The sequence below is a fragment of the Lithobates pipiens genome, unplaced genomic scaffold (assembly GCF_037356315.1).
Source record: "Lithobates pipiens isolate NorthernLeopardFrog02 unplaced genomic scaffold, aLitPip1_a1.2 Scaffold_19, whole genome shotgun sequence".
Lineage (NCBI taxonomy): Eukaryota > Metazoa > Chordata > Amphibia > Anura > Ranidae > Lithobates > Lithobates pipiens.
Window position 1 is genome coordinate 333,892,841 of NW_027507764.1, and position 19,468 is coordinate 333,912,308.

Consider the following 19,468-nt stretch of genomic DNA (forward strand, 5'->3'; position numbering starts at 1 on the left):
GATCTCAAATTATACTCCCTTGCCTGCCAAATGGTCAGGATCTTTGATTGGTCAGCCCATGGGTCGGATAAGGATTGGGTCACTATAGAAAACGCTTTCTCGAACCTGCCCATCAACCACACACCCTGGATCCCCCCTTCCTCCGTACCTAAGGCCCTAAAAGAACATCCCCTAGTATACGCCACCCTGACTAACTTTAAAGAAGCTTGCAAAAAATTCAATGTCTCATCCAATCCTGGGCCCCTCATGCCTATTCGGCTTAATCCCGCGTTTCCTCCTGGCATGTCCGTAACCTTTCTCAAAAATAGCTGGCCACATAAAGAAATGTTTGCGCATCAGTTTTATAAAAAATGGGGAGATCCTGGATTACTCTGCACTCCCGACAGAGAGGGATATTCCCCCGTACCTAAATGGTCTTACTTTCAAATACGCCATTTTCTCACAAAGGTACATAGAGAAGCTGAACTCTCTAGGCAGCTGACACCCTTTGAGACCCTCTGTTCACAGGCCTCTCCCCAGCGCCACCTAATTTCGATGGCCCATTCACTCCTCTCCCAGTCCAAATCACCAAAAAATTGGAAGTCATGCTTAGCTTGGGAAAGGGATCTGCAAATGGAGATCTCGGAAGAGGAGTGGGAAAAAATCTTTATCATCACGCATAAAGGTTCCCTGAACGTGCATACCCAAGAGAACAATTTTAAACTTATTTCCAGATGGTATCGAACGCCGGCTCTGATTACCAAGTTTAACCCAGAGATCCCTAACAAATACTGGAGGTGCTTAGGTACTGATGGATCCCTACTACACATATGGTGGTCATGTCCTCATATCCAGAACTTCTGGACCCAGGTACATAGCATAGCCAGCTCCATTACTGACATCCCTATTGATTTTACAGCAGCTCGTATGCTCCTACACCACACTTCAATTCCAAACCGCTCCTATATGCATTCACTAGGCTTGCATCTACTCAACGCTGCCAAACTTTGCATTCCTATCCATTGGGGATCTCCCACTGTCCCCTCCACCACTGAATGGTTAAAAATGGTGGCAAAGATAGCTAAGATGGAGGAACTCATCTACATTGCTAAAGACGCCCCACACAAATTCGCACAGATCTGGGATAGATGGATAACTTTTCAAAGCAGTAACCCCTTGAACTCCGGGGCCAACCCGTCTAGTCCTTTGCTTAATGGGTAATCACCTGTCTGATCTAGAGAACCCCCTTGCCCCGACTCACACCGACCGCTCGGCCCCAGGTTATTATTTAAGCTAGACTGCTTTATCGTTCACACCCCCCATTCTGCACATGGACCAATGGGGGAGCCCGGAGAGAAGACCCCCTTCCTAACCCATGTACCCGCTACCTACCCCCCATCCCCTCTTTTGCTGTTCTCCCGCTCATATACCCTTTCCTTCTTTCTTTTTGAGTTTGCTATCCCCCCGCACGGGGGTTAGACCTTTGACATTGACACAGACACCCATCCCCAAGGGCAGTTGCCAGCTTCTCACTGACAGAGTGAACCCCTCCCCGGCCCCCTACGCCTCTCTTCTGGCTGAAGTTTTACCGCCCACCCACCACTTCCCTCCATCATACCCCAGGGAAACAGCCCGACAGCCCGATGGCTATGGACGACTGAACATCCCAGAGACGAACAATTTACCAATGAACAGCTATCCCCTGACACTTATTGTGATTGCAATCTTAGAGAGGAAACGGAAAGGAGTTGAGACGTAGGGGTCATAGCACTGTGTTAAGTTTGAACAGGAGATGCTGGGAAGGTCTCACCTCCGATTTCCATTTCGAAACTAAGCTCTCCCCGACTGTTCACCTGTACTAGTATTTACACTGTTATTGTCTGTGATATCGACTTGTACTTTACTTATTTAGTACATCAAGTCTTGCTTGTTACAATTTTTTTCTTTGAAAATAAATAAACATTTTATGGAAAAAAAAAAAAAAGAAAGACCCTCCCCTATCTGTCCATTTCACCCTGTTTACCCTGCTTACATATCCTATTCTCCCTATTCATCTCCAATCAACTTCTTTCCCTCACCCATTTGTAAATATTCCTCCCAGGGAGCCCATATCTGTGTAATACATTCCCTCCTCTCCAGGTTTATAGGTATCAAGTTTTCCATTATCCTGATTCTACCGAATTTATTGAGCCCCATGGAAATCTGGGGTGGTCGTGCCTCCTTCCAACATCTGGGAATGCAGTTTTTTGCTGCATTCACCAGGTGCCCAACAATTGAGTTCTTATAAGTCTTGGTAGGAATTTGTGAGAAATGTAATAATAAAAAAAACCCTGGTATCTGATATTCCGTGAATAGTTGGGTAATTCTCTGTACTTCCTGCCAAAACTGTTTAAAAAAAATGTCCAGAAAATATGAAGCAACGTACCTCGTCCCTGACAGCCGACCAGCAACTCCCCGATGTATCTGGGAATATTTTATTCATTTTCTAAGGGGTGTAATACCAACATGTTAATAGCTTATAATTCAGCTCCTGTATCTTGGTACATCTAGATGTCAGGTGTATTATTTTCTGACGTTGGTCTGGTGAGAAAACTTGATCTAAATATCTCTCCCATTTATCTAGACTATCAGTACAAATTCCTCTGGGGGGGCTGTCAGTAACATGTACATCTTGGAAATAATATAAGGTAGGGGCTCCTTCTCCTCACAATATGTCTCAAATTTTGTACGAGCTGTCCCATAACTAACCAACGAGCCCAGTATTTCCAGAAAGTTTTGTACTTGTCGTGCCTGCCAGAAAGGTATTTCAAACTGTCCGCCCTGTTGCGTCAAAAGTTCAATTGTTGGCCACCTACTAGATTTCAGGAAATGCGAGGCCTTTCTCCCTTTATTTCCCAAATGCTCATGGCTCTAGACCCGGAGAAAATTCCGGATTTCCTAAAATGGAAAACAGTTGAGCAGAGATCCAGGGAGGGCTGGATGACTCACAGGCAGCATCACTGAGACCTTCCCACTACTTCTCAAACTTACTAGGAACTTCCAGATGAATGGGAAAGGAGTTGAGAAAGAGCTGCCTGGAGTATTCATGAGGGCACAGACCAATCCCCAACAGATGAGTTGGCAGGGGGCAGGACCCCCTCAAATACTCAGGGTCAACGCAGCTGGGGCTGAGTGGAGTTCGGGTGGAAGTTGGAGATGGAATGTTAGGCTGTCGGAGGCTTTTGAGAGTAACCCCGTAGTCTGGGGGGGGGGGGGGAGGGTGAACTCAGGCCTGGGCTTGGGACCCTTCTCATGACACACAGGGGGATCCTGACCAGGAGACACAGGAGCAAGGAGAGGACAACAGAAGGACACTGCCAGGCAAATCTCCAGGGAGGAAGACAGCCAGGTGGGCTGGTGAGTGACAGACAGTCAGGAGGACTGAGAGGCAGCCTGAAAGGACTGGGAGAGAGCAGTCTGGGATGGATGCAGAGTCAGTCAGGAGGACTGTGGTGGAATGGGCAGGAAAAAGGGGCAGCTGCGAGAAAGTGGGCTGGCAGTGCCTGAAGATGTGGTGCTGGGAGCAGTAGCCACAGATAGGACAGCTGTGCACTAGGACTTTCTTTGCTACACCAAAGGGGCCCGCGGTCCCTGACTGTTTGCTACTAGTCTGAGCCTTGTGTTAGACTATCCAAACAGTGCCAGCTGGTCCAGATGCAATAATGTGTACAATAATTCCCATCAATATATAGTTCAAAACAACCAAGAAAAAATCATATAAATTATTAGTCCATATTGGATCAATGGTGACAAAGTGCTCAGTGCTTGTAAACTTCCACGCAAAAGTGCTCCAGTGCTCAAAGGTGCTCATTAGAGAAGAAGAGGGGCCTATTACCAAATTGAAATGATCTCGAATTACAGAGATCAAAAGCACGAAATCTCCGTATCCAAGGTAGACACTCCCATTGTCAATGGCTGCCAATGGTTAAAAATCTCATTAATGGAATGTGTAGACAAGCCCCTTGTTATCAAAATGCCACTCTCCACATGGACATATGTGAAGTACAAACAAGGAGAAGCCTCATATAGCAGTTGCTACCCAGTCTATCAGTCTGAAGGTCACGTGTTTGTGTCATTGCAGGTAAGAGGGAACATATTGAAGGCTATAAACAGGGTGAAAGTGATTTAATTTACATCCATGTGATCAGTAAAGGCTGCTGTGTGATTAATTAACATATCAACATATGTACAATTGGTTATTATTTTCTATGAGGACATTATTCCGGTATATGTGAATTATAGATATAGATATGTATTATTTTGTATGAACACAATAGCAGTTGCTACCCAGTCTATCAGTCTGAAGGTCATGTGTTTGTGTTATTGCAGAAACTTTTCAATAAAAACACTTCTGGTTTCACCCGGCCCACTCGCCTCGCACATTGGAATTGACCACACTTTCAGCATATGTGCAACATATACAAGGAGAATATGTGACGTGAGGCTGAGGAGTGGGGGATGCCTCTGCTGCTTATAGCTATAAGCTGTCTGCAGTGACAGCTTCCTGCCAGGATAGCTCATGAGGGTTTGGTCTTGTCTCCGAACACGCCAAAGCTAAACCCTAAATATAGGTTTGTTTGCCTAAATGCTACCTTCCCCTGGTGAAGCAGTTACCTCTTTTGCCTTCTAGTTGATCTGACTCTACAGACTGCTAAAAAACACTCTTTAGTAAATTGGTGAAGGGTTAGAACCTGTCATGTTTATTGCTGTTTGTGTCCCTATTTCTAGAGTTATGGGGTCTTTATGTCCCCACTGCATAGATTTCCTATTTCGGTGACTAGTGTAGGTGGGGTGCAGCGTGGTGAGGTGGCAACCGCCTGTTGAGAGGGGCAGAATGCAGCCTTGCCGTCTTGTGCTCTAGCAGGAAGATGTCCAGAGAAGTTGCAAGCCCTACGCTTTGCCTTCTCATCAGGAACCTTTTCCTGACACTAGTTCTATTCCTACCAAGTGAGGTACCCATCCTTACTCTACCCACTAGCAAAATGAGCACCAAGCCTTGGAGCCAGGGCCTTAAAAAGGCTCTGCCTGAATCAAGATGGCTGTTAGAGTCCCAAGGGGTGACGACATCCAATGGGATAGCTTTTCCAGTGACCCAGGAAACCATTGAGGAACCATGTTCCTTTTGATTTCAACTGCAGTGCCGCTGCAGAAGAATGTCACCTGCAGTGGAGAAAGTAGACAGCACCTGCTTATATTAGTGTCACCAGTACAGGAAATAAAGGGACTTTTCCCTGTTGATGAAACAGACTGCAGAAAAAACACTCTCAGGCTGCACTTGCAGTAGAGTGATTTCCAGGCATTTATTTGTCCCTTTGTTTTTTTGCATGCGTGTATTTTAGAAGTATTTTAGAAGTGTATTCCAAACATTTTACATATGTATTTAGGCTTCAGGCAACATTTTAGCCAATTAAAAGCACTAGGGGAAGACCAGTTCTAACAGACTAAAACACTTGAAAATTTCTTAAAAGGCACAATTACCATTGATTTTTGCATTTTCAGGCATTCCTATTCCAGTATATAAAGCCCAGACACCCTATTGTGCGCCAAAAGTAGTTAATGTAGCTTTTAGAGCTACAGGCATCTGAGAATTCATATGTGGACACCCACCATTGAAATACACAACATTTTGGATGCTGAGCATTTTGGAGCTTTCAACAAAATGTAAAGGTAAAAACTATTTTTGAGAAAAAATAACCTACATCTCTATACTTACCTGCTCTGTGGAATGGAATTGCATAGAGCAGCCCTAAACCTCCTATTCTTAGGTCTCAGGTCCTCTGCTCTCATTCCATGCCCATTCCTGAGCCTTGCTGCTGTGACCATTGACAGGAGGACCTTGTCATTGGGTTTGATTGACAGCACTGGGAGCCAATGGCTCCCGGTGCCCCAGCAAAGCCAGTGAAACCCAGAAGAGCTGCAGACACGCAGAACATAAATTAAATCAAATTTCTTTTTTTTTTCCAATTAATATGTTTTCTGGATGAATGAACTCATAAATGATATAAGGAAAGCCTAATTCAGTGGAAATTCTTGATGGGCATACACTATACAATCTGATTGTTCAATGTCCATAAGCCCCTGTACACACGGTCGGAGATTTCAACAACCAAATCCGTCGGATTTTGTCCGTCGGATCTTGTCCGAAACTGTTGCATACACACGGTCGGACTAAGTTGTAGAAAAATCCGATCTTTCAGAACGTGATGACGTAATTTCGTTACGATGGGACTACATTCAGGCTAATAGCCAATAGCTTTGATGTAGGAATTTGATCTGAGCATGCGTGGCACTTGGTCCGATCAAAATTCTCTACACATGATTGGAGTATGTCCGATCGAACCAGTTGGTCGGAAAATATTTCCAACAAGTTGGAAAATTGGGTCCGACGGATATTCAGACGGAATCAGTCCGATGCATACCACATACATTCGGATTATCCGACAACACGGTCCGATAGGACACATTCCGACGGATTCTCCGATCGTGTGTACAAGGGCTTAGAGTTACCAGAACATTACAATATGACGACAATCCTAAACAATATGTTCAATTTGTAACAAATCAGGTAGTCCCTTGCCCTACATAACTGATGGTATATCTAAAGGAAATTGTATAATCTAATTGTATAGTGTAAACTGACTGAGGACCATAGGTGAGCCACACATAGTAGTAGTCTGCCTAAACCCTTGTGCATCATATAGTGAACCTGGCAAACACACCTGTTACATTACCCTTTTTTGTGGAAAAAAGGAAAAATATATGTAATATATGATGTACTGTATATATATGTAGCACCTTCTAGTGTGTGCTACTAGAAGTTTTAGCATAGGCAAAATATAGTCTAGCCTTGGGATAAACCTAACTCATTGAATCTGGGTCAAGATTATTAGAGGCCATGGCTGGATGACTCATCCTGGCAGCTCTCTGGTGGAAGATGGAGAAGCAGTGCTGAGGGAAGCTGTTGGCGGTCCTTGAGGGACCCCTTAAAAGAAGGGGGGGTTTACCTTGGGCTGGAGCTCGGGAGGCTGGCCTGGAACCAGGGCTGTCTTTAAGGCAGGGCAAAAGGGGCAGCTGCCCTGGGCCCTGTCATTGTTGTGGGGCCCAAAGCAGCTGCCTCATACTTGCCAACTATCCCAGTTTACATTCCCTTGTCCCTTGAAGATTTAGTCCTGTGCTGCTACTAATGCTGCCCAGCTCTGCCCTATTGTTGTGTACAGATGACTCACCTGCAGACCTGTGTTTACATGTAAATACTGGCATTCATATGTAAATAGCAGTGACATGCATATGTAAATAGCTGAGGCCAACTGCATTGATATGTAAATAAAGGCAGCATTCATAAGTATATCATGCCCCCCTGCAGTGAGGAGAAGATGTGCTGTAGCCTATAGCAACCAGTGAGCAGTATTACTGTACAGTAATCTCTAGCAGCCAATCAATAAGCAGAAATGTGCTGTAACCTCTAGCAACTAATCAGTGAGCCGTAATGTGTGCTGTAACCAGCCAGTAAGCAGTAATGATATGCTGTAACCTCTGGCAACCAATTGCAATCGCTGCCTGATCTGATACAGCATCTTGATACAACTGATACAACTGATTTTAAGTCTAGCTGCTATTTATTGCGTGTCTAAGAGAAGGTGGAGAGCAAAATTGCATGGGGGGAGGGGGGCCCTAAGAAAAATTTTGCCCAGGGTCCAATCAATATTAAAGACGGCCCTGCCTGGAACGATCCCACCACAGGAAGCTGTAGGAGGGATTTAAGACAGAGAGGCAGTGAAGAAAGCAAGAATAGAGTGAGCAGATCAGCATGGTGCAGGGACAGACAAGGGGAGAGACTGCCAGCTGTAGCAGTGCTCTCTTGAAGTCTTTATTAAACCTTGCCCTGGGGAATCTCCATGTGTATGTCAGTCAGGACTCAGGAGGACTGGGGAGAGAAAAGCAGCCAGGCGGGCTAGCATTTTCTGCAAGCAGTGTAACTGGGATCAGTGACCACAGGGAAGCAGAAGATGATGTCATATGCTGTTACCTTCCTAAATATTGCTTTGCCAAGAGACTGAGAGTTCGGCTGGGTTCGCGCTGGTACGACAAGCACTCCAACATTGGGAGCACATGTCGAATGAGGTGTATACATCAATGGTTCCCTATGAGAGCCGTTGTAACTGGTCTAACACAAGTTGGTCCGACTTTTAAAAAGGTTCCTGCACTACTTTGGTCCGACTTTGGTCCTACTTCAACCCACTGAATTTCATTGAAGTTGAATCAAAGTCGGATCATCATCTTAACTGATCTGACTTTGGCATGAGACTTGTACTCTGAGGATCTTGAATGGGAACCCCATGCCAAATAATAAAAAAAAAAAAAGCATAGGGTTCTCCCTCCAAGACCATGCCTGACCCTTATCTGAACCATACCAGGCCACAAGCCCTCAACACGGGAAAAGGGGGGGTGCTTTGCAGATCCTAGCCCCCGACCCTATGTTAGCACACATGTTTTTGACAAAGTCATTTATTAAAACAGCTCAGATTTTCTTCTCCCTCCGACAATGTCTTCATCCTCCGGTTCCTATCCCACTGCTGATGACAACTTCCTCTGGTTCTTTTGCCTCCGCTGATGTCTTCTTCTGTTGCCAGTTCTCCACTCTCCCCTGTCTTCTCCCTCTGCCGGTTCTCCCCCCTCCACTGTCTTCTCCCTCTGCCGGGTCTCCTCTCTCCACTGTCTTCTCCTTCTCTTCTCCCTCCACTGATGACATCTTCCTCTGGTTCTTCATCCTCTGCTGATGTCTTCTTCTGCTGCCGGTTCTCCTCTCTCCACTGTCTTCTCCCTCTGCCAGTTCTCCTCCCTCTGCTGTCTTCTCCTTCTGTTCTTCCTCCTATGTTCTCTCGATGCTCTTTCCCGCTGTAATGCTTGGTTTTCCATGTGCCATTACTTATATAGCCATGGGGTGTGGCCATCCAGTGACATCATCTGAAGGCCCCACCCCTTGTGCCCCATCATGCCCCGGGTATTGACATCACAATAGGTGGAGCCTCCGGATGATGTCACTGGGTGGCCATGCCCCATAATGGCACACGGCGGACCCAACATTACAGCGGGAGGGAGTGTTGAGAGAACATCGGAGGAAGAACAGAAGGAGAGGAGAACCGGCAGCAGAAAACGACATCGGCAAAGGATGAAGAACCGGAGGAAGATATCATCAGCGGAAGGAGAAGAACCGGAGGATGAAGATATCGCCAGAGTGAGAAGAAATTGGAAGAGGCGCTGAAGCTGCTTTAATAAATTACTTTGTCAAGAATCTGTGTGCTGTTTTTATTTTTGACAGTTTTTTTAGGTGAATGGGTAGGGTTAAAATGTACCCCATACTTATTCACATAGGGTGGGGGCCAGGATCTTGTTAAAGGGGGCTTCCAGACTCCGATAAGCCCCCCGCCTGCAGACCCCGACAATCAATGGCCAGGGTTGTTGGGAAGAGGCCCTTGTCCCCACCAACAAAGCACCCACCCACCATGTTGTGGGCATGTGGCATGGTATGGTCCAGGAGGGGGATGCTCGATCATCCCACCCGCTTTCCTGACCTTCCGTGCTCGGTTAAGGGTCTGGTATGGAATTTGAGGGGGACCCCACGCCTTTTTTTTGGCGTGGGGGTTCTCCTTAAAATCCATACCAGACTGAAGGTATGCCTTTTTTTTTATTTGGTGTGGAGTTTCCCCTAAAGATTCATACCAGACTCAAAGGGCCGGGTAATGCCGGGATCAAAGTCGGATCCCCATTCATTGAACTCGGATGGAAGTTAGACTTCAAATTGCAGGGCAAAGTCGGATCCAAAGTCATATGACTGTCGTGTCGTACCAGTGTGAACCCAGCCTTCCTGCCTGTAAAGGGCTGTTGCTGAACTGACAAAAGTTTGTGCAGGTGGAAGGAAGAAGAGGAATCTGTAAACAGGGAGAAAGTGTCCCAGAAATTGTATTGTTGTCACATTGGGCATCCCATAATTCCCTACCCCATCCAAGTTATTATCCCCTGATAAAACTACAAATCAGCCAAAGACTGATTTATGTGTCCTTATTAAATAAAGGAAATGCTGTGTGACTGGCTGTGCAACACTGGGAAACCCTAACTTCAACAACTCCATTTACATAGTAGGTGAGGTTGAAAAAGACACAAGTCCATCAAGTCCAATCTATGTGTGTGATTATATGTCAGTAATATATTGTATACCCCCGTATGTTGTGGTCGGACCAGAGTCTTGTAGAGTGGGAGAATTATCATTTTATCTCTTGAGTTGATCCCCTTTTTAATGCATGCCAATATTCTGTTTGCTTACTTAGCAGCAGTTTGGCATTGCATGCCATTGCTAAACCTATCATCTACTAGGACCCCCAGAGATTGCATTGATATTTTTGCCACCCAAATGCATTATTTTCCTTTTTTATACATTAAACCTCATTTGCCATGTAGTTGCCCACCCCATTAATTTGTTCAGATCTTTTTGCAAGGTTTCCACATCCTGCAGAGAAGTTATTGCCCTGCTTAGCTTAGTATGTCTGCAAATATAGAGATTAAACTGTTTACCCCATCCTCCAGGTCGTTTATGAACAAATTAAATAGGATTGGTCCCAGCACAGAACCCTACCCACCTCTGACCATTCTAAATACTCCCCATTTATCACTACCCTCTGAACTCTCCCTTCTAGCCAGTTTTCAATCCATGTACTCACCCTATGGTCCATGGCAATGGACCTTATTTTGTACAGTAAACGTTTATTGGGAACTGTGTCAAATGCTTTTGCAAAATCCAGATACACCACATGTATGGGCCTTCCTTTATCTAGATGGCAACTCAAATCCTCTTTGAAGGTAAATACTGTAGATTTGCGCAAACCAATCAATAAAGGCTTATTGTGATTTTTATTTTAAATTTTTTTATCAAAAATATGTAGAATACGTATTGGCCTAAACTGTGGAAAAAAATAGTTTTTTTATATATTTTTTATTTTATATATATATATATATATATATATATATATATATATATATATATATATTTATATATTATAGCAAAATGTCAAAAATAATGCATTTTTTTCAAATATTTCAAATTTTTCAATGTCAAATACCACCAAAAGAAAGCTCTATTTGTGGGGGAAAAAAAGACATCAATTTTGTTTGGGAGCCATGTCGCATGACCACGCAATTATCAGTTAAAGCAACGCTGTGCCAAATCGCAAGATGTGCTCTGGTCAAAGGGCAGCAAAATGGTTACTGAAGCCTCCCGATTCCCTTGTGAAGACTGAGGAGAAGAATACATTTAATACCTTCACCATCTCTCCATCCTTTGTAACCAGATGTCATTCCTCATTCTTTATGGGGCCAGTATGGTCTGTCCTTCCTTTTTTACTGTTTACATACTTAACCACTTGGGATCCGCGCTATTGCAAAATGACGGCAACAGCGCGGACCCACATTTCCGGGACTACGTCTATTGACGTGGTCCCGGTTACGAGCGGCCTGCGCGCCCCCTGAGGGGCGCGCGCGGCACGCTCTGTGATCGGCGAGTCCGTGAGACTCGCCTGATCACCGATCCGTGTAAGGGGTCGATCCCGACCCCTTATCACGTGATCAGCTGTCAGCCAATGACAGCTGATCATGTGATAAAACGGAGCCGGTAATCGGCTAGTATTCCTCCTCGCGCTGACAGCGCGAGGAGAAAAAAAAAAAAGCCGATCGCCGGCGGCCGTGTTCGGGACATCAGTCCCGATCACGGCCAGCAATTCAAACGGACACCTGCCCCCTGCCAGTGCCCACCTGCCACCCGCAGTGCCATCCTGAAATAAAGTAAGTGCCCCCTGTCAGTGCCACCCAGCAGTGCCCATAGTGCCCACAGTGCCACCCAGCAGTGCCCACAGTGCCACCCAGCAGTGCCCACAGTGCCACCCACAGTGCCACCCAGCAGTGCCACCCACAGTGCCACCCAAAATCTGCCTCAAAGGTGCTGCACCCCAGTGCCGCCCATCAGTGCCCAGCAGTGCCGCCCATCAGTGCCCAGCAGTGCCGCCCATCAGTGCCCAGCAGTGCCACCTATCAGAGCCACCTATCAGTGCCACCTATCAGTGCCCATCAGTCCCATCTATCTGTGGTACCTATCAGTGCCCATCCGTGCCACCCATCCGTGCCACTTATCCGTGCCACCCATCCGTGCCATCTTATCTGTGCCCATCTTTGCCCATCAGTGCCGCCTTATCTGTGCCCATCGGTGCCGCCTTATCTGTGCCTATTAGTGCCGCCTTAACTATGCCTATCAGTGCCCACCAGTGCAGCCTATCAGTGCCCACCAATGCAGCCCATCAGTGCCCACCAATGCAGCCCATCAGTGCCCACCAATGCAGCCTATCAGTGCCGCCTAATCAGCGCACTTCAATGAAGGAGAAAAAGGACCCGTTTGCAAAATTTTATAACAAACTATTAAAACATGATTTTTTTTTTTTTTTTTGCATCTTTTTTTGTTTGTTTAGCAAAAAATAAAACTCCGAGCTGTAACTAAATACCACCAAAAGAAAGCTCTATTTGTGGGAAAAAAATGATAAAAATTTCATTTGGGTACAGTGTTGTATGACCGCGCAATTGTCACTCAAAGTGCATCAGCGCTGAAAGCTGAAAATTGGTCTGGGACTGAGGGGGGTTTAAGTGCCCAGTAAGCAAGTGGTTAAAGAATTTCTTGATATTTTTTTTGCTCTCCACCGCTTTGTGTCTTTTGTGTTCTATCTTGGAAACAAACCCTAATTGCACCCTTGCATTTCTTGTTGCATTCTTTATAAATGCTGAATGCTGATGATGATCCCTCAACCTTGTATTTTTTTAAGGCCTTCTCCTTTGATTTTATATGCATTTTTATATTGGAGTTAAGCCATCCAGGACTTTTGTTCGCTCTTTTAAATGTATTATCCAATGGGATGCATTGGCTAATGCCCTTACTTAATATGTTCTTAAAGCAAACCCATCTCTCCTCTGTGTTCTTTGTTCCTAAGATTTTATCCCAATTCATGCCTTCTAACAAGGTTTGTATTTTAGGGAAGTTGGCTCTTTTGAAATTAAAGTCAATTGACCTGTGATTGCTGTTTCCTAAATTGCCCCATATTTCCACATCCATGATCAGGTCTGTATTGTTGGTAAGCGGTATATCCAGTAACGCTTTATTTTTAGTTGGTGCGTCTACCATCTGAACCATGAAATTGTCCTGCAAGACATTTAGGAACTGGCGAGCCTTAGCCTCTGTACACACGGTCGCAGATTTCCACAACCAAATCCGTCGGATTTTGCCCGTCGGATTTTGTCCGTCGGATCTTGTCCAAAACTGTTGCATACACACGGTCGGACAGAGTTGGCGAAAAAATCTGATCTTTCAGAACGTGATGACGTAATTTTGTTACGATGGGACTACATTCAGGCTAGTAGCCAATAGATTTGATGTAGGAATTTGATCTGAGCATGCGTGGCACTTGGTCCGATCAAAATTCTCTACACATGATCAGATTATGTCCGATCGGCCCAGTTGGTCGGGAAATATTTCCAACATGTTGGAAAATTGGGTCCGACGGATATTCCGACGGAATCAGTCCGATGCATACCACACACAGTCGGATTATCTGACGACACGGTCCGATAGGACACATTCCGACGGATTCTCCGACCGTGTGTACAAGGGCTTAGACTAATGCGTGGTTCCCTCCACCCAGTCTATGTCTGGATAATTAAAATCCCCCATTATGATAACACTGCCCATCCTTGCTGTTAATCCAACTTGTGATAGGAGATCTGTCTCCCCCCACCTCCCTCAGGTTAGGGGGGCTATAGCATAGTCCCGGTAATATTTTCCCCTTAGCTTCATCCCTTTGGAGCTCTACCCATAAGGATTCCACCTCCTCCCTAGCTCCCTTAGTGTTGTCATCGCTCACATTCACATTATTCTTGATATATAGACATACCCCTCCCCCTTTTTTACCATCTCTATCCCTGCGATAAAGGGTATACCCTTGAATGGTTGCCAGCCAATCATTAGAGCTGTTGAAGGAGGTCTCTGAAATTCCCACAAAATCCAAATCCTCCTTGTACAACAGTATCTCTAGTTCACCCATCTTGTCTGCCAGGCTCCTGGCATTGGTGAACATGCCACGTAGTGTAGACTGGTCGCATACTATCCTCTTATTGGGTGTTCCGAGATTGCAACTAGGACTTGTTAATATACTTACCTTTGGTTTATGTGCTTTAGTCACCCTAACACTAATGCCCCCAATACTACCCTCTGGAATATGTTCCGTGCTGACTATGTCTACCTCTGGGCCCTCACCCCCGTGACCTAGTTTTAAAACCCCTCAAAATTTTTGGCCATCTTCACTCCCAGCTGATCTGTACCCTCCTCATTTAGGTGCATATTTAGGTAACTCCTACGAGGGTAGTGCTATATTTGGGGATTGTTTCTGGGATTAGCCTGCATGGCCATTGCCCCTAACAACTAGAACCCATTGAGCCAGGAGGCTGCACTTTGCCACTTGAAATTCCTCAGGAGGAGTAATGACAGGAAGGCGGGGACTATGCATTGCTAATTGTGACTAAGTGGTGTTTAAGTGCCATTGTCCATAGCAACCCCGTAGAGGTTGCTTCCAACCAGCTATACTGCATACCCAGTTGCCATAACTGCGGCTGTAACAGCTACTTGTGCTACACCTGGGCCTGTCTTGATTAGTGAGAACTGTATTCTGTGCTGTCATCCGTGGCAACCACGGTGGGTGATCACGCCCATAAATTACAATCCAGCTGTCTGATCATGGCTGGGAAAAGTGACTGTGTGCTGGAAAATCCTGCTGAAAACAGTGAAAGTGCATGGGTGTGTCCACTGTTACCCATAGCAACCGGGGTAAGCCAATTATGTGGGATTATGTGGGATAATGTCTGTCAGCTATGCAACCATAGCTGCAGTAAGAGACTGTCAAGATTCTGCTAAAATCAGTATGGAATGTACTGTTGCCCCTAGCGATCACTACAGACTTTTATTGTTGTCTGCACTCAGCTATTCAGCCCTGGCTGAAATCAAGGGGCATGTTGTAAAAGTCCAGCAAATACCAGTGCATATGAAGTAATTGTATGGATGGTGCCTGTGTCTGCAAAGTTCAGTTCGGAAGGGAAGGAGTTACAGAGTGCATAGGAGCGGGCCTGCTTATCAGAACTGCTGGCCCAACCAGACTGGAAGCTTGGGAGCGGAGCCACCCTGCAGAACCCAGTGAGTTCAGCACAGGAGAGCCGAGGAGGAGTTCATCATGGCAGGTTACCTACAGCCCTGCGGCCCATTTGTAAGGCATATACAGGCACCGGACAGCTGATACCGGATGGTGGATAGGATACAGGGGTGCGGCTAGAGCACTGAGGGGAATTCGCTCTCTCGACATGATCAATGGGTCAGAGCCTGGCTGAAGTGTGGGCACTGTAAAGAGCCTTTAACCATTCTGATGCCCCGCAACCTGCTGCCTGTGACCTATGCTGGCAACATGTCATCGGGACTATGCATGGAGTGGAGAGAGGAATCCCAGGTGACCGGAGGAAGTTTAGGGGCGAGGGGTGTGCAGGCCTGCAGTTGGTTAGGCGTCTGCCACTACTCTTGTGGGAGAGGCCAGAGAATCGCAGGGGCTCAGTGTGCAAGGGAGGAAGACCCACAGCAAGAGGTGAGAGATCCAAGCCCAGCTCAGGATATCCCAGCAGAGAAGCCAGCTGCTGAAGTCCACCCTGTCAGCCCCACCTGGAAGGAGACAGCTGTTGAGAACCATACTTCTGTAGGTGAGCCAGAGGGGAGTGGCAGTGTTGGTATAATAGATTGAGGGTCTCCCAGACTGGAGGCTGAGTTTGGACCCCTAGAAGTGGACGCTGAGTGGTCTCCAGAGAGCGAGTCGGAAGAAGAGTGGACTTGGGGGGATGTTTAAGAAGCTGAGAGTCTGCCAGTAGTAATACACAGGGGCAGGGCGGATCCAGAGTCTAGTCTCGGGAGGAACACTGCCAGAAAATACTACTTTTTTTTGCAGGCAATTTATCTGGGAAATGGCTGGTGTTGGCGCTTCAATCATCCAGGCACCATGGTTGTTATGGTGTCAGGATGATTTAAGCACATTATTTCTATTATTACATTGTAATATAAAATGAAATCATTCAACTCACCATAATGCAGAATCAGTTGTGGATTGTCACCTGCCACACCTTGCGGGATTTTACTTGTCACGTCACCTGCCACACCTTTGCGGATTGTCACTTGCTACGGTCACCTGCCACCAGATGTGGATTGTCACTTGCCACGTCACCTGCCACGTCACCTGCCACACATTGCGGATTGTCACTTGCCACGTCACCTGCCACACATTTCGGATTGTCACTTGCCACATCACCTGCCACACCTTGCGGAAGGTCACTTGCCACACCTTTACGGATCATCACTTGCCACAACACCTGCCACCAGATGTGGAGATTGTCACTTGCCACGACACCTGCCACCAGAGACGGATTATCACTTGCCACGTCACCTGCCACACCTTGCGGAATGTCACTTGCCACGTCACCTGCCCCACCTTTGTGGATTTTCACTTGCCACGTCACCTGCCACCAGATGCAGATTGTCACTTGCCACGTCACCTGCCACCATATGAGGATTGTCACTTGCCACGTCACCTGCCACCAGATGTGGATTGTCACTTGCCACGTCACCTGCCACCAGATGCGGGTTGTCACTTGCCACATCACCTGCCACCAAATGCAGGTTGTCACTTGCCACGTCACCTGCCACCAGATGCGGCCACGTCACCTGCCACCAGATGTAGATTGTCACTTGCCATGTCACCTGCCACACCTTGCGGATTGTCACGTGCCTGCTAAGGTGGTGCTTTGCTTGTCTCTTGCTTCTTTGTCCCAGAGCCAGGCAGCAGAGATATAATGTAATCTCTCTGCCGCCCACGCTGCCTGCACAGTGAGGGCGGACGTTACTGCAGGGATTCGGGGGCGGTGAGAGATGATGTCATCTCTCTTCTCCCCTGCCCGCCGGCTCGTTGATTGGCCAGCTGACCACTCACACCTAGCCTGCTCTCACTTGCCCACAAACCGAGCCACACAGTCTGCCCGCTCTGTCATCCTCCCCACGGAGTTGCCCGCACTCTCCTCCACTCACAGAGCCGCCTGCTCTTTCCTCCACTCGCGGAGCAGCCCGCTATCTCCTCCACTCACAGAGCCGCCCGCTATCTCCTCCACTCACAGACACAGAGCCGCCCGCTATCTCCTCCACTCACAGAGCCGCCCGCTATCTCCTCCACTCACAGAGCCGCCCGCTATCTTCTCCACTCACAGAGCTGCCCGCTATCTCCTCCACTCACAGAGCTGCCCGCTATCTCCTCCACTCACAGACTCAGAGCCGCCCGCTATCTCCTCCACTCACAGACTCAGAGCCGCCCGCTATCTCCTCCACTTGCAGAGCCACCTGCTCTTTCCTCCACTCGCGGAGCAACCCGCTCTCTCCTCCGCCCGGCCCACAACAAATTTCTCGGGGGTGGCAATTGCCCCGTTGCCCCCCCCTGGATCTGCCCCTGCCCAGGGGAGAGCAGGGTGAGAGGTCCATTACTCCTGAAGCAAAAAAACACAGAAATTCGCACTGGGACTTTAAATGAGGTGAGCACAGTTTGGTCAATGAACATAGCAGGAGTAAACACAATCAGAATATTTATTAAAAAATTATGATACATACATGAATAGCATAAATACAAATGCCAAGCTGATATGGTGACGCACATAGAATATAATTGCAATTATACAAGTAAAATAGTACACAAGCATCTAAAAACTCGACGCGTTTCATGAGGCACAGTTCACTTCTTCAGGAGTGTGTGTGTGTGGTGTATCTAAAGTGGAAATAGACAGAAAAGATGTATGTCACAGTAATAATTGTATTGACAAATGCTAAGAGGGGCTTTAGAGTAGGACCCCATACTTACTAATTGGCAAGACCAAGATACCAAAAGCTGAATTCCTAGAGGACAGCAGCGACAGATGTCTAGCCCGGGAGCTGAAGAGGTGGAACCAACAAAACTCCACCGGGGGACAACTGGAGAGTGAACATGGCATGGGTACAAGGTGTGTATCCCTTTGGGTCTCACAGTGTCCATAATGAATATTAGCTGTAACATAAATGTGAATGTCAGTAATTGCTAAACATATTTAGGGGTGGAGGTATGTTACTGGTGACACCAGACCCTTCTTTCTTGATTTACATTACCCCTGAAGAGGCAGAGTGGGCAGCAGAGGAGCAGCAACAGCCCACATCCACCTGCACGGACAAACAGCTAACAGGTCCACTAAAACAATCCTGTTGTACCCCTGCACCATCCCTGTCCCAGCCAGAGCCAGCTATCACCAGGGGCAGTTTACAGACACAGGACACGGCCTACAAAATATGGATTACCCGGTCTCCACAGGCCTGTGTCCTTCCAGGAAAAGGAAAGACCAGGGAACTCCCCAGGTTCTCCCAGTTTCAGAGGGAGATGTAGAGAAGGACTGCTCTGGAGTGGGGATTGGACTTTCTGTATGTTCCACAAGATGTCATGGACATCATTGAGGTCTTCCGCACCAACTGTAAAGGGGCACTCATCTGGGACTACTTGCATGTTCTCAAACACCAGAGGGGACCTCACAACAAAGACGCTTGGGCCAGGTTCAAGGATATCCAGAGGGAGTGGAGCCTGGGATGAGCCATCCTCATGCTCCTCCTTTCAAAGACACTTGGAGAGAAAAAAAAGTGTTTTGTTTCAGCCAGCGGGATCATAACCCCCTGCTGACAGAATGTACAGTTAAGTTATAAAAGTTAGTTTGAGGACTGTATTTCCTTTCTGTCTCCTGCTGGTTTGTTATGAACGGCTGTCCACCTCCTTTTTTCTGGACTGTGGGACTGTTCCTGTTATCCTCACAGTGATCCTGGGAGGGCTTCCCTTTAGGGGGAAGTGCTCTGGTAAACTTGTACATATGTTCATAATCTTTGCTAGCTTCAGGGCTCTTTACTCAGGATGTACATATGTGATGTGTGTTTTTTTTTTTTTTTTTTTTTTGAAAAAATGCTATTTTTGATATTCATTTGTTTGTACATACTGTACATAGCCCTTTACAAGTTTGTTTCCTTTTCCCCTCCCCCTGTTTTTCTTATGGGCACAGGAGGATTTTTAGAGAGAGGTGAGTGTAGCACCCTCTAGTGTGTGCAACTAGAAATGTTGGTATAATCTGGCTCTGGGATAAACCTGAGTCATTGAATCTGGGTCAGGGTTATTAGAGGCCAGGGCTGGATTACTCATCTTGGCAGCTCTCTGGTGCCTCCTCCCATTTCTTGAATATGGGAGAAAGTTCTTGAAAATAGTGGGCGGATGCTAGGAGGGGTTGCCTTGAA

General features: G+C 46.7%; 1 protein-coding gene across 1 annotated transcript in view; it reads right to left on the bottom strand.

Moving 5' to 3' along the window:
* The window catches only part of LOC143996796 (MARVEL domain-containing protein 3-like), a 168,942-nt gene extending 151,739 nt beyond the window's left edge, over positions 1 to 17,203 (bottom strand). The window contains exons 1-2 of the mRNA XM_077492067.1: positions 16,501 to 17,203; positions 16,216 to 16,319 (exon numbers count right to left, since the gene is read on the bottom strand). The gene's annotated coding sequence lies outside the window, so the exon portion shown is untranslated. The remainder of the gene's footprint in view (positions 1 to 16,215; positions 16,320 to 16,500) is intronic.
* Between the last annotated feature and the right edge of the window lie 2,265 nt (positions 17,204 to 19,468).